Source organism: Varanus komodoensis, unplaced genomic scaffold (assembly GCF_004798865.1).
Source record: "Varanus komodoensis strain SLA01 unplaced genomic scaffold, ASM479886v1 scaffold20_1, whole genome shotgun sequence".
Lineage (NCBI taxonomy): Eukaryota > Metazoa > Chordata > Lepidosauria > Squamata > Varanidae > Varanus > Varanus komodoensis.
This window is the reverse complement of record NW_025335587.1, coordinates 16,689,718-16,701,346: the sequence shown is the minus strand read 5'-3', so window position 1 is coordinate 16,701,346 and position 11,629 is coordinate 16,689,718. Positions and strand designations below refer to the sequence as shown.

The 11,629-nt window shown below is 46.3% G+C and overlaps 1 protein-coding gene across 4 annotated transcripts in view; it reads left to right on the top strand.

The window, feature by feature from the left end:
- CUEDC1 (CUE domain containing 1) overlaps nt 1–6,237 on the top strand; it is a 70,960-nt gene extending 64,723 nt beyond the window's left edge. For all 4 annotated transcript variants that reach the window (XM_044429991.1, XM_044429992.1, XM_044429990.1 and 1 more), the window contains one exon: nt 292–6,237. The gene's annotated coding sequence lies outside the window, so the exon portion shown is untranslated. The remainder of the gene's footprint in view (nt 1–291) is intronic.
- Nucleotides 6,238–11,629: the final 5,392 nt, after the last annotated feature.

The following is an 11,629-nucleotide window of genomic DNA, read 5'->3' as shown; positions in this document are numbered from 1 at the left end:
TAATAATAATAATAATAATAATAATAATAATTTTGGTACCTGTTACAAACATGTCGAACTGTACCGGTTTTTGAGACATACGCAAATTCTTTATATGCCCATTGATTATATTAATGGCTTTATATTATAGTTGTGATTGGAGATGTGATTTTTATGTTGCTTGCTGAGGTGCTGTGTTTTTTATACAGGCTGTTAGCCATCTCGTTCTCTTTGTGAGAACAGGTGGAATGTAAATTATAAAATAAATTTTCATGACTGTTCATAGCCCCTTTCCTTTTTTTCTCCTTTTAGACCCCGAGCTGGCAGTTCTTTCAAAAAAAGAGCAGGTAAATAAGGTGAGAGTCAGAAGATGGCTGACAAGGAAGATGAATTTGGGGCTGGTGCTTGCGTTGTCAGTTCCTGAACTAGAAGCATTATATCAAGGCACACGATGCTTTCTTACCAACGGGTTTGAAAACAGTTCCAGAGGGTTTTTTCCCCTCCGTGTTCTCCAATCTGAGGAATTCAGAAAAAAAACACACACAGCAGGGTAGAGATAAAATTAACATCTTCCCTGATTTTTTCTACAACAGTCTTTGCAGCTGGAGAATGACTTTCAAGCTACAGATGGGTCAAAGCCCTGTCTTTCTTTGTCATACAGTGCTGTTCAGATGTATGAATGAAAAATAATACTCAAAAGTGGATTTTGGCCTGACATTTTCAAACCATATCTCCTTAACTAACAGATACGTGTGACCAGTTACAGAATGGCTTCACAATGTTGATGTATTGTTCATAGTATTATTTTATGTTATATTATTATTATAATTATAATTATATAATTATTGCTGCTAATAGAAGATATGCCCAAATCAAGATATCTGGTTATCCATTATCAGAATATAATAAGCTTCTCTACATGAAAAGGCATTTCTGCCAATCCCTGTCGCCACCAGAAAAATGTTTTATGATGGATTCATCATTTCATTGGTCGATTGATGCTTGTTTGAAAAAAGCAACTTAAAATTGATGTTTGCCCACCTTTGGTCACTTCCCCCCTCATGGTGTCAGCGTGATTCCTCTTCTAGCTTAGTATTCTTATTGCTCAGAGGTAAGAGTGAAAGATAGCATTGGTGTGAAGGAGTGTATTCTGTGTATCCCCCCCCCCCTTTGTGTTTCTGTTAATTGGGTCTCCTGAAGGACATTGGCATGAGAACCTGTTGTTTTTTCCCCACGTGGATGAGGTCATCTTTGACAGCCTGGCAGTTGAGTAGAAATGATGCACCGAATTGGGCCTGTGCATGTGGTCCGAGTTATCAGAGTTTGCCTCAGAAAAGCAAGTGTGAAGGGGCCCTTCGCATGCAAAGCAGTTGAAGGGTTGCAGTTGATTCATCCCACACTCGGTTTACAGTACGATGAGGGAGCCCTCGGCAATCGCAGTTTCCAGGTAGCGCCTCTTTTGTCATTGTCTTCGGGGATGAAAAGACTTGAACGATAGGATTCTATAGCTCAGTGGCAGATTCAGATCGTAGCGTCTCTGGATAGAAGGTTTTGCCTAAGACCTTTGATTACTGTCGCCAAAATATTTGACTGGTTAGAACAACAGCCTGACTAAGGGCCAGTTCTCTCATCATGGGTTAATTAATCAAGGATTTATTGATTTATGGGGGAAGTGCACCTCCTAAAAGCCCCTTTTGTTTTCCGTGAACAACCTGTCAGCTTGATTGGAGGTAGTGAGACTCACATGCAAAGCTAGGTGGTTGGGTTGCTTAGGGTCTAAAAACTTAGTAGTTAACACAACAATGAACCATGGGTTAACCACTGGGTTGTTTAGCCCCTAGACAACCCTTTTGTTTTGGGTTCACATGTTGGGTGCCACTTTAAATCTCTACCTTGAGTCAGGATGGCACTAATAATCCTGAAACTGTGAGCTAAAAGCTGCCATGGCTATTTCACTGCTTGCCCTTCTATGGATGATGTCTGTTTGTATCAACTGCTAGTAACAATCAAAGCTAGGAAAGGTGAGGATCTTGGTCTTGCTGGTCCTTTCAGACCTTGCTGAGCAGGTACTAGGGATCAACAGACACAGTCTGATCTTGTATCAAGTTTCTGTGGTGCCCAAGGTTTGTTTGAAATGCTCCTTTGTCTTGCTCTCTGGAATCATATTGCCAATACAGTTCTTACCGCTTGGTGTTTGTATTTTCAAAAATGTGGCTATCAGATGCCAAATTTTTGGCAGGGTTTGGTGAGATTGTCTGTTGCTTTAAAGCACAGAGAGATCAGTGAGGCTTAAGCAAGAGGGAGGGGTAGGGGGAACCCTGAATGAAGGGCTGTGTTCTTTGCAGGGCAAAAGTGACGTCAGCGCAACTTAGACAAAAGTTCAGCCACTTGGACTCTGCAGCTCGGCCTGGGACGAGGTCCAAGTTTCCACACCGTTGTGAAATGCTGTTGCTTAAAAAGAACTTCAAACTGTAGAGGCAGCCAGACATTAATAGTTCCCTTTTTTGGGAAGCAAATCAGGAAAGCCTGCAGAGGCACACAGAGCCTTTGCATAAAACCCTCTTCTCCCAGTTAGAAAGTGTGCAAGTTGCTTAGGACAAACCCAGCGATCGCCACAGGAAAGAAACTGCCGCAGAACCAGGGTGCACTCGTACCCCCTCGCTCCCTCCTCTGTCATTGCCAGTCGAACAAGCAGCCAGCTGCTCTCGCTTCTTCCCCGGAGCTGCTTTCTTTAAACCCTTGGAAAGAGCTCAGCTTTTGCAATTGGAGCCGCTGCTTTGAAAGTTCCAGTGTTTGGTGGCCGCTTCACAGGGTTCGCTTTTGAGACTTTTCCATAAGGGTTTTTTCCCTTTAATTTGCAGCTGGCAAGAACACCCATCACCTAGGCCTGAGGAGCGAGTGCGTGTTTACTAGGAGTTGCTTGCTACAGAGTGGCTGCTTCGCAAACGCGGGGGATCGGGCGACAAGGGCAGGTGGACACGTGTCCATCCTCAGAAGAGAGGCGTCTGTGCCTTTCGTGTCTAGCATGCAATGCAGCACCCCTTCTCCAAGCAAGAAGAAAAGGGGTGTGAAAAGAGGAAGGCATTCCTCTTATGGTAATACAGAAGAGTAGGCCTTTGCTGTAGCATTTCACCTCCTTTTAGCTGGAGACCAGTTTCAGAGCAGCAGTTGGAGTATTGGACTGGGATTCAGGAGATTCCTTATTCAGCCATGAAATTCACTGGGCAAGCCACTGATTCTTAGCCTGGCCTACCTCACAGGGTTGCTGTGAGGATAAAATGGAGAGGCAGAAGCGGATTTGGTTCCTTGCAGAAAGGAGGCAGGAAAGAAATTTATTATAACCAGTTGTCCATTTGGCCGTTTACTATCCCAAAATGGGTTGTTGCAAAGCCTTACCATAGCCTTCCCCAACCCAGTGCCCTTCAGACTCATGGGACATTTCCTGCTGGGAATGAATGGGAGTTGTAGTCCAACAGGCTAGATAAAAGCCCCAGCTTCTTCCTTGCCCCTGGATTGGCCCCGGGATGCAGATGCTATTTTCATGTGGGAGGGCGGATGTGACCCAGGACCTTCCAGGAGCTGACCCCTCTGCTCAGCCAGTCCCAACGCCATGTTTGCTCTGTCTCCCTGGCCCTTGGGGCTGGGGCAGTTCCCCTGTGAGGGAAGGCGACAACATCTGGGTCGCTTTGCTTAGGAAAAAGTAGAGTGAGGGGAGACATGAGAGGGGTCTGCAGAATCATGCACGGCATGGAGAAAGCGGGGAGGGAGAGCTCGCTTTCTCTCGGGACACCGAAACCCAGCGAGGTCACTCCAGGAAGCCGATGGCGGTAGATTCAGGACAGAGAAAGGGAAGGATGCTCTTCGCTCAGCACTTAGCGAAGCTGTGGAATTCTTCGTGTTGAGGCCAAAAAAAAAAAAAACCCCTCTTGTTCGTCATGTGACCGTGAAAGGGAGAAGCAACAACAGCAAGTCATTCTATATATATATATAAAAGGACTCTTGAATGTGCGCCATAAGCCATAGAGGACAAACCCATCTCCAGCGAGGAGCAACTGCCACAGCGATGCTCCCGGCACATTTTTATCATGAGTGGTAACAGAAAACATCAGAGCAGGAAACATTACTCAATAAAAGCAGGACACATCCATTGAACAGGGAGAACATCATCAAGAGGAAACATTCCGTTACTTTTGTACACGGTTATCTTGACCCACACTTCCTTTTAGGATATTTTGTGTCAAAACATCTGCCTCCAGGCTTATTTTTACGAATTCTGACCTCCTTGGCAGAGGTTTATGTTATATTTTTGACCCGCTTGTGTCTCTCTGACGTACCATTAAGCAACTGACCCTTGTTTTTGGTCCTCGGGAACAATTCTGTTCTTTCAGTTGCCACAAGATTTAAGGATGGGCTCCAAGTTGCATGGCTTTAAAAAGGGACCGAACAAAATCCCGGAGGAGAAGGCGATCTGGGGCTCATGGTCCAAATGCCCATATGCTACTCCAGCATTAGAGGCAATATCCCCATGTACACAAGGTGCTGGGGAACATGGGCGTGAGGGTGCTCTTGCGCTCAGGTACTGCTTCTTGGACAGCAGTGGGCAGAAAGCTCGCCTGGAGAAATGCATGGTCTAATTCAGGAGGGGTTTTCTTGTGTTCATCAGCTTGTATGGCGATCCTTCTGCACCCAGGCTTGGGCTGCTGCTGCTGCTGCTTCTGTTTGCCATGCCATTTTATCTCCTCCGTATCCGGCCTTGAAGCAACGATTAATTGATGTCTGGCTATGAATGCTGTTCGTCTGACGTCACCCGATCCACGGGGATTCCCAGGAGTCTGTGTGGTTGCGCCATGAGTCCTGATCCAGGAAAGGCACGATCAGGAGTCCTCCTGGCTACAGACATGGTGTCTGTGTCACTTCTCCCACATCCCTGCCCTGTGCGCTCCCGCTATTTCCAAAGGAAGCCCCAGCACAGATGAGAACATGCATTTTTGTGATGCTTCACAAGGCCAGTTTGGATCAGGTCCAAGGTATAGCGATACATGTTGAAGTGCAGGTACTCATCCTATCAGAGCAACCCCCTCCAGGAAGGACCAAAAATTGAGGCAGCTGTGGCAAGCCAGTTTTCATCTATCCTGGGAACAGATCTTTTGTGAAGCTAGTGACTGCGTTCAGACAGCAACTCGGCCTTTGAGTGTGGGTTGTCATTTAATCATGGGTTATTGTTGAAAGGTAGGTTGTTGCATTGTCTGAACCCAGCTCAGATAACAAACTCTTGAGAATGACTCACAACCCAACAAACCACAGGTTCTCTTCATGGGCTGTTTGTGATTAACAAGCCGTGGCCTGCTTACCCAGTTGGGTTCAGGCAACACAATAATCACAATACCCTTGAATGTGGTTTGTCTGAATCCAGTGGGCCTTAACAGCTTGTTCAAGTCCAGATCACTCCAGAGTAACTTGCAGGATAACAAGAACCAGTATAGTACTGTTGGAAATACTTCTCTCCCGTCCTCCTCCGGCTATGTGAAAATTAAAGCTAAGCTCAGAGGAAAAGGGGAATTCTGAAGAGGTGACAGATGACATCAAGTCCTCACTAAGGAAAAAGTACCAGTCCATGAATCCTGTGAGCCCCTGGTTCCACAACTCCATTTCCCAAGTCTCGGCAGTCATTCACAGCAACATGGATGTTATTTTAAGCCACACTGAGGTGGCTCTGTATGACCTTGTTCCAACCCTAAAAAGTGCAAAAGTCATGCGGCATCTTAAAAAGTAGGAACACCATTGTGGCCAAAGCAGAATTCTCCAATTTTTCCAGAAGGCCAGATAGAATAAAAGCCCCTTGGTGACATTTTGAAATCATTTAGTCATTTAGAGATGGGCAGAGACAGAACGGTTTGAAATCTTGCAGCTGGGTCAAACTCTTCAGCCATTTGGACATGCCCTTGGAATACATGCCTGAGAAAGGCTGTTCTTTTCCGATTTCCAACTCTGATGTAAATGCATCTTAAATGCCACCAAGATGGGCTCAAAAGCTGGGCTGCATCCTTCCTTTCAAACAATGTACAATCCTTCATAATGTTTGTATTGCTTTCTTTAAAAAAAAAAACTTTTTTTAAAAAAAGGAAAGCAACCAACAGCAACAAAGACTTCTGTGATGTGTGTGTGTGTGTTGCAATTTTAGAATTTATTTGCATACACAATTTTTTAAAAATGTTTAATAGTAATTCATATAATAAAGTCACGTTGTACTCTCTTAAATGTTTTTGCTTTGTGTTTCTTCACTGTGGCTGGTTGTGTTCGCATGTTGAGTCTGTTGCTCCATTGTGGGCAGCAAACCACAAATTCAGCTCAGATATTTTGGAGAGGCTAAAGCTGGATTTACAGCTGACTGCTAGCTTGGGACTTGTGGAACATGGAACAAGCCTGTTGATGCTTCCCTGGATTCTTCTGAAAACTGTCTTGCGGGCGTGTGTTTCAGTTAAAAACTGGGAGGTTGGCATGACGTATAAGGCAGCTCCAGATGCAATCTTAGAAAATAGCCATCTTGGGGAGCTGCAAGCTGGTGTTTTGATTTGAAGTTTTCTAGCACCCCAGAAACAGACCAAGAGAAGCTGAAGGGTGGTCGAGAACATGGCTAGTTTGCCTTCTGTGAAATGGGTCCCTGAGCAGAAGGTTGCGGATTCAGAAGAGCGTTGTTGGTGGTTGTAGCTCTTGTGGGGGGATGACTATCCTTTTCTTTTAGCCTTACAAGTTTGCATTCTGGGAAATGGGCACAGCTATGGATACCCGGCATGATGGCCATTTTGTGAATGTGCGGAAGACACTTGATGTTTCAAATTTGCCCACTGGCCCAAAAAGACCACATGTGACAACTTCAAGACTTGTGACAGATGTCTTCATGAAGCAGAGTCCACTTTTCAGATGCAAAACATCTTGACAAAGGTTCGTATGTGGACAGGAGTTAAAAATAAACAGCATGGGCCAAAGTGCAGGGAACACATGGCCATCTGTGGCATTTCAGTGGGAAGCAAGAGGAGAGAAGTGCGGTTTGCACTCACAACAGCAGTCACTGGAACACGATCCTCCTAGCTTTGCCGTGTTAAATTTAACGCCTGTAATGTGGGCGAGAAGCTGGGTCTTGACTGAAAAATAGCAGCTGCCTAAAGCCTTCTGGCAGGATTGCAGAGGGGGAAAGGGAGTTTGTCTCACCAGCCCTACCTCTAGCAAAGTTAGGAGACCCCCTCCGCAGCGTGTCCTTCTGAAAGGGGGCAACGGCGGAATTATTTTCTAAACCGTATCTTTTATACCAAGGGAGGAGAAAAATAGATTTCCCCACTCAACGGCTCAAGTTCACTGGGCTGGCCTTGAGCAGGATGCCCCTTGCTGCAGGAAGCTGCATACCATTTCTTGCTCCTCGGGGAGCAAGATGTCTGCCTAATGGAGCTTCCTTCTCTATGTAAGCTTAGTTGTGGTGTGCAATTTCCAGCAGAGCCATAGAGAGATAAGAATAGAAGAGGAGCCATGCGGGGATAATGGAAAGGGTCAAATTGCACCAGGCTTTCTCAGCCATTCTTGTTTTCCTCACTAGCCGTGGAGGACGGGATCTCTCAGTTTAGGACCAGCAGTGAAATGCTGCACGCATTTATCTTCCTTGGGCTTGACCCTTTTGCAAAGGCAGCTGCTTATATTTTTGCCAGCCCTCTCATTCCCACTGGAATGCAGCCTTCGGAGCTTCTCAGAACTGAAAGAGGTTCCCCAACTCTGTGGTAACTGCCCAGCAGTTGCAACAACTCCTCTTCCGCCTCACAGCTGGTGGCAAGGAAACTGGGATCGCCTGCTCCTCTTCCCCATTCATCGCTGCTCCCAGCCAGCTAAAGTGCCTGCCAGCCAGTTACCGGTCTTTTTGCTCTCAAAGGACTGCGTCTTTGAAGGGCGTTCACCCAGATGAAACCATGGGACTTTTTCAGAGCAAATGTGTTCAGGATTGCCCTGTGAATGAACAAGGAATTGCAAAGACGTTGAACTCCAGGCTCTTCCACGTTGGCAATGTTGCCTTAAGGACAGGCCAATTTCCATTTCTGATGCAGAAGGTGGTTCTTGTGTCAGCCCACCTGTAATTAGAACAACGCAGATCTCTAAAGCTAATCGCATGGTGTTCCTACAGATGGTCCTCACAGAAAACAATTCGTGGAAATCGTGGAACTATGAAAAGACTGCTGGCTCCTTGCAGTAACCTTGGTGTAGGTGTTCCGGCACATGAATCAAAAGGGACTGTGGACAGCTGGTGGAATGCAAACCATACTGGGAAGCATTACATTTGCTGCCATCTGGTGGGTGCATCTGGAAAGTGCCAGCCTTCACTGAATTGTGTAAAAGATAATGTAAAAACCCAGCAAACTTGAAAATGCAGCCATATAAGACCATGAGGGTTTCCAAGCTGCATAAAAATACAGGAGATTTGTGGGAATAGATTCCCTGCATTATGTTCAGATGAACTCTTTTCCTCTCCTGGTGCAGGTCTGGGGAGAGAAGACTCCTGCAAGATTTTCTCCCAAGCCAGACTTGAGGCTCTGTGATTCTGGTCCATTCAGTTTTGCCTCTGCTGAACCAACCTCAAAGGGCTGTTGTGAGGATAAAATGGTGGGGGGACTGCCACTCTGAGGTTCTGAGAGGGTGGATAATATGACTAATCCTGAAATCGACACTGTAGTAACACATTATCTCCCTTGCAGTTTTAAGCTGCTCCTATGTTTACTTGCATCTCCCCTTCCTGAAAAAGGAAAAAAAAAGTTTTGACATGTTGGTTTTGAGTTTGCATTGCCCAATCTTATTATTTAGTCCCATATTCAATATGTAAGTCCATTAAATACATAAATACAATCAGTCAAAGTGTCACTGGCAAGAGTCGGCTTTAAAAACAAAACAGCCTTGATGCAGCTCCTTCCTGCATTGGTGAAATGTTTCACATGCACCCCAAAGTGTTGCTACCACGGATACTGCAATTCCAAGCAGGCCTTTTTTCTAGCCACACACGCACAGGATTGCACCACAGGCCTCCGAAAGCAATCTTAAAAGAGTCCCATTTTACCTTGCCATGTGTGGAAGCCAACAGAGGAGTAAAAGGCACTTTCCTTGAAAACAAGTTCCACGTGCTGTGGTGCCATGACCAGCGAGGCCCTGCCTCACGGACTGTACCTCAGGCAGCGGCCATGGTGGGAATTTAATGAGTGGGCAGATTTAATAGCTCGGTTCTTGATTGCTAGCTGATAAAACATTCTGATGAAAATAATCACCCGATTAAACACTCTTACATTCATACTTTTAAGGAAGCTACAACCAGTCAAGTTTGGCAGTTCAGAGGGGCTAGATGGAGAGAAGACAGACCTTCATCCTGGCACTAAAAAAGGCTGCTTGTGGTGTCGCTGCACCTGACACATTTCCGCAAACTTTGGGATATTCCTGGGGACAGCTCCTCCAGAGAGGGAGGAAGGACAGGAGAATTAAGAAGTTTCTATAATATATCTAAAGAGGCAACCTGAATGCCAACAAGCCAGCAAGCGAAGAATACAGTATTAGCTTCCCTCACCACCCCACGAATGTGCCAGATTACAAGCATGCCTTGGTAATGTTGGGAAATGTAGTCCAATGGACTAAGAGTGAACAGCTGTTTCCCCATCTTTGTCCTGGCAGGCACAGTGGATCCATCAAAACCCAGCAACACAGAAGCAAGCGACTCTGCACCTCTGAGACCCAACAACAGAGTGCCTTCAGCACTGGGCGAAACAAAAAGCCAAGAGGAAGAAAAGAACGGGCCATCAGTAACAGCGCCTTCTACCACTGAGAACGTTGCTACGAAGCACGCTAGGAAAGCTGCACAAACGTCCACATTTATTTATGTTTCTAGCAAGGCATCAAAGCTGACGGAAGCCTTGCCAGGCCTTTGAGGTTCTGAAGCCATCTGGGCAGCTTTCTTGGCCATATGGTCGGAGCTTAAGGACTTTAATTTGCGTTAAGTTGCAAGACGTGTGGAGCGGCGGCTGCGGCGCCTGCCCCCACCCCCCAGCTTCTGCAGATCTGTTCTCCTCCTCATTGGAAGAGCAAAGCAGCGGCTGCTCATGGCACTGCGTCTGCTCGCCTGTCCTTTTTGGACATGGCGCTGAACTGGGGAACGGTGCTGGTCCCAGCACAACCCGTTTGTGCTCTTGTCCCCAGCCCTGGAATGTGGCATGCAGGCAACAAACCGAGGAAGGTTTTGGGAGATCCTCGTCTTGGTGGTCACTTGCGGCCAGAGAGCAGAGATGCTGGGGCTTCAGCTGCTCTTCTACCATCTCCAGGATCAAGGGAGAGGCAGGTCCTGACCGTGTAGGGCAGGGGCAGCCCCGAGGCTCCTTTGCCCCCATCCCAGCAGGAGTCCAGTGACTGGTGCCCAACCAGGCCTGCCGTTGACACTGGCCCTGCTCGCAAGTATCTAGGAAGTAAATGGATGCAGGACTCCTAATCCATCCCTGCAGCAGGATTTCTCCAAAATCCAAGGGAAAGAAGAGAACGGGGAGTCCAGGGACAACACTGGCAGCTCCTGGGTTTGGAGAGCTCTCTTGCATCCTCAGCAGGGCGCCCTCCCGTTTCATCTGCCCTTCCACTTGCTTGTGCGACAGGCAAGTGGCAGTGAGCGGCGAGGTTGCCGCATCAGCTGGTCCTTTTCCTCTCCAGCGCCAGTGTCTGAGCCACAGTGGGAGGCAGGGACACAAGCAGGTTGCAGGGGCGAAGAGGAGGCGCAAACCCGGAGTGGCCCTGCGAGGGTTGGGACCCTCGGCGAGCATCCAGTTATACCTGCCCCCGGCGATGCGTTTGTTCCTTGCCTTTGTACCGAAGATGGCACTCAAGGTGACTTACTAAACCAGTTAAATCTGATTAAGGCAATCCATTAAAATGCAATGAATACCTAATTGCAGAACAAAAAAATTACAAAAAGAGCCTGTCTCTAAGTTAATTGTGTTTTTGACATGAACATTGTTCTTAGACCTTATGGATCAATAAACTAATTAAACCTTCCTCAGTCTGGAACCTTCTGACACTCTGGACTACAACTTCTTTCATGCGCAGCCGCTATGGCTGAGTTGATGGAGGGTGTAGTCCAACACATCGGGAAGGCTGAATTAATTGACTGGCTTCAATTCAAAGCTTGTGTGTGTGGGGGTGGGGGGGGTTACTGGCCATGTTTTGCCCCCTGGCCTGCTGGGTTGCAATATCAAACTTGGATAAGATCAACGAAACAGAAAGCCTTTTTCTTTCCCCCAGCAATTTTTCAGTTTCTGTTTCAAACCTGGTACTGCATTTTAAATTTTCATGCTGCCCCTCCATTCTTTTTTCTTACACTTTCTATTTTTTTACATTGCAGTTTAAGCTTATACATTTTTATATATTCTTTTTTATTGTCCTGTATTTTTTGCTTTTAAGGGTTTTGAAGTGCCCAGAGACTTTTTGTTATTGGGAAGTATAGAAAGATGATTAAATACTGATTTTTTTTTTCTGTTAGTGGCTTTGGGTTTCTTACAGAAAAGCAAAATAGGTTATGAGAGGAAATACTTATCAGAAGCCTTCCTATAAAATACCATATTCATACATCCTCCAGTATAAAATGTAGTCATTT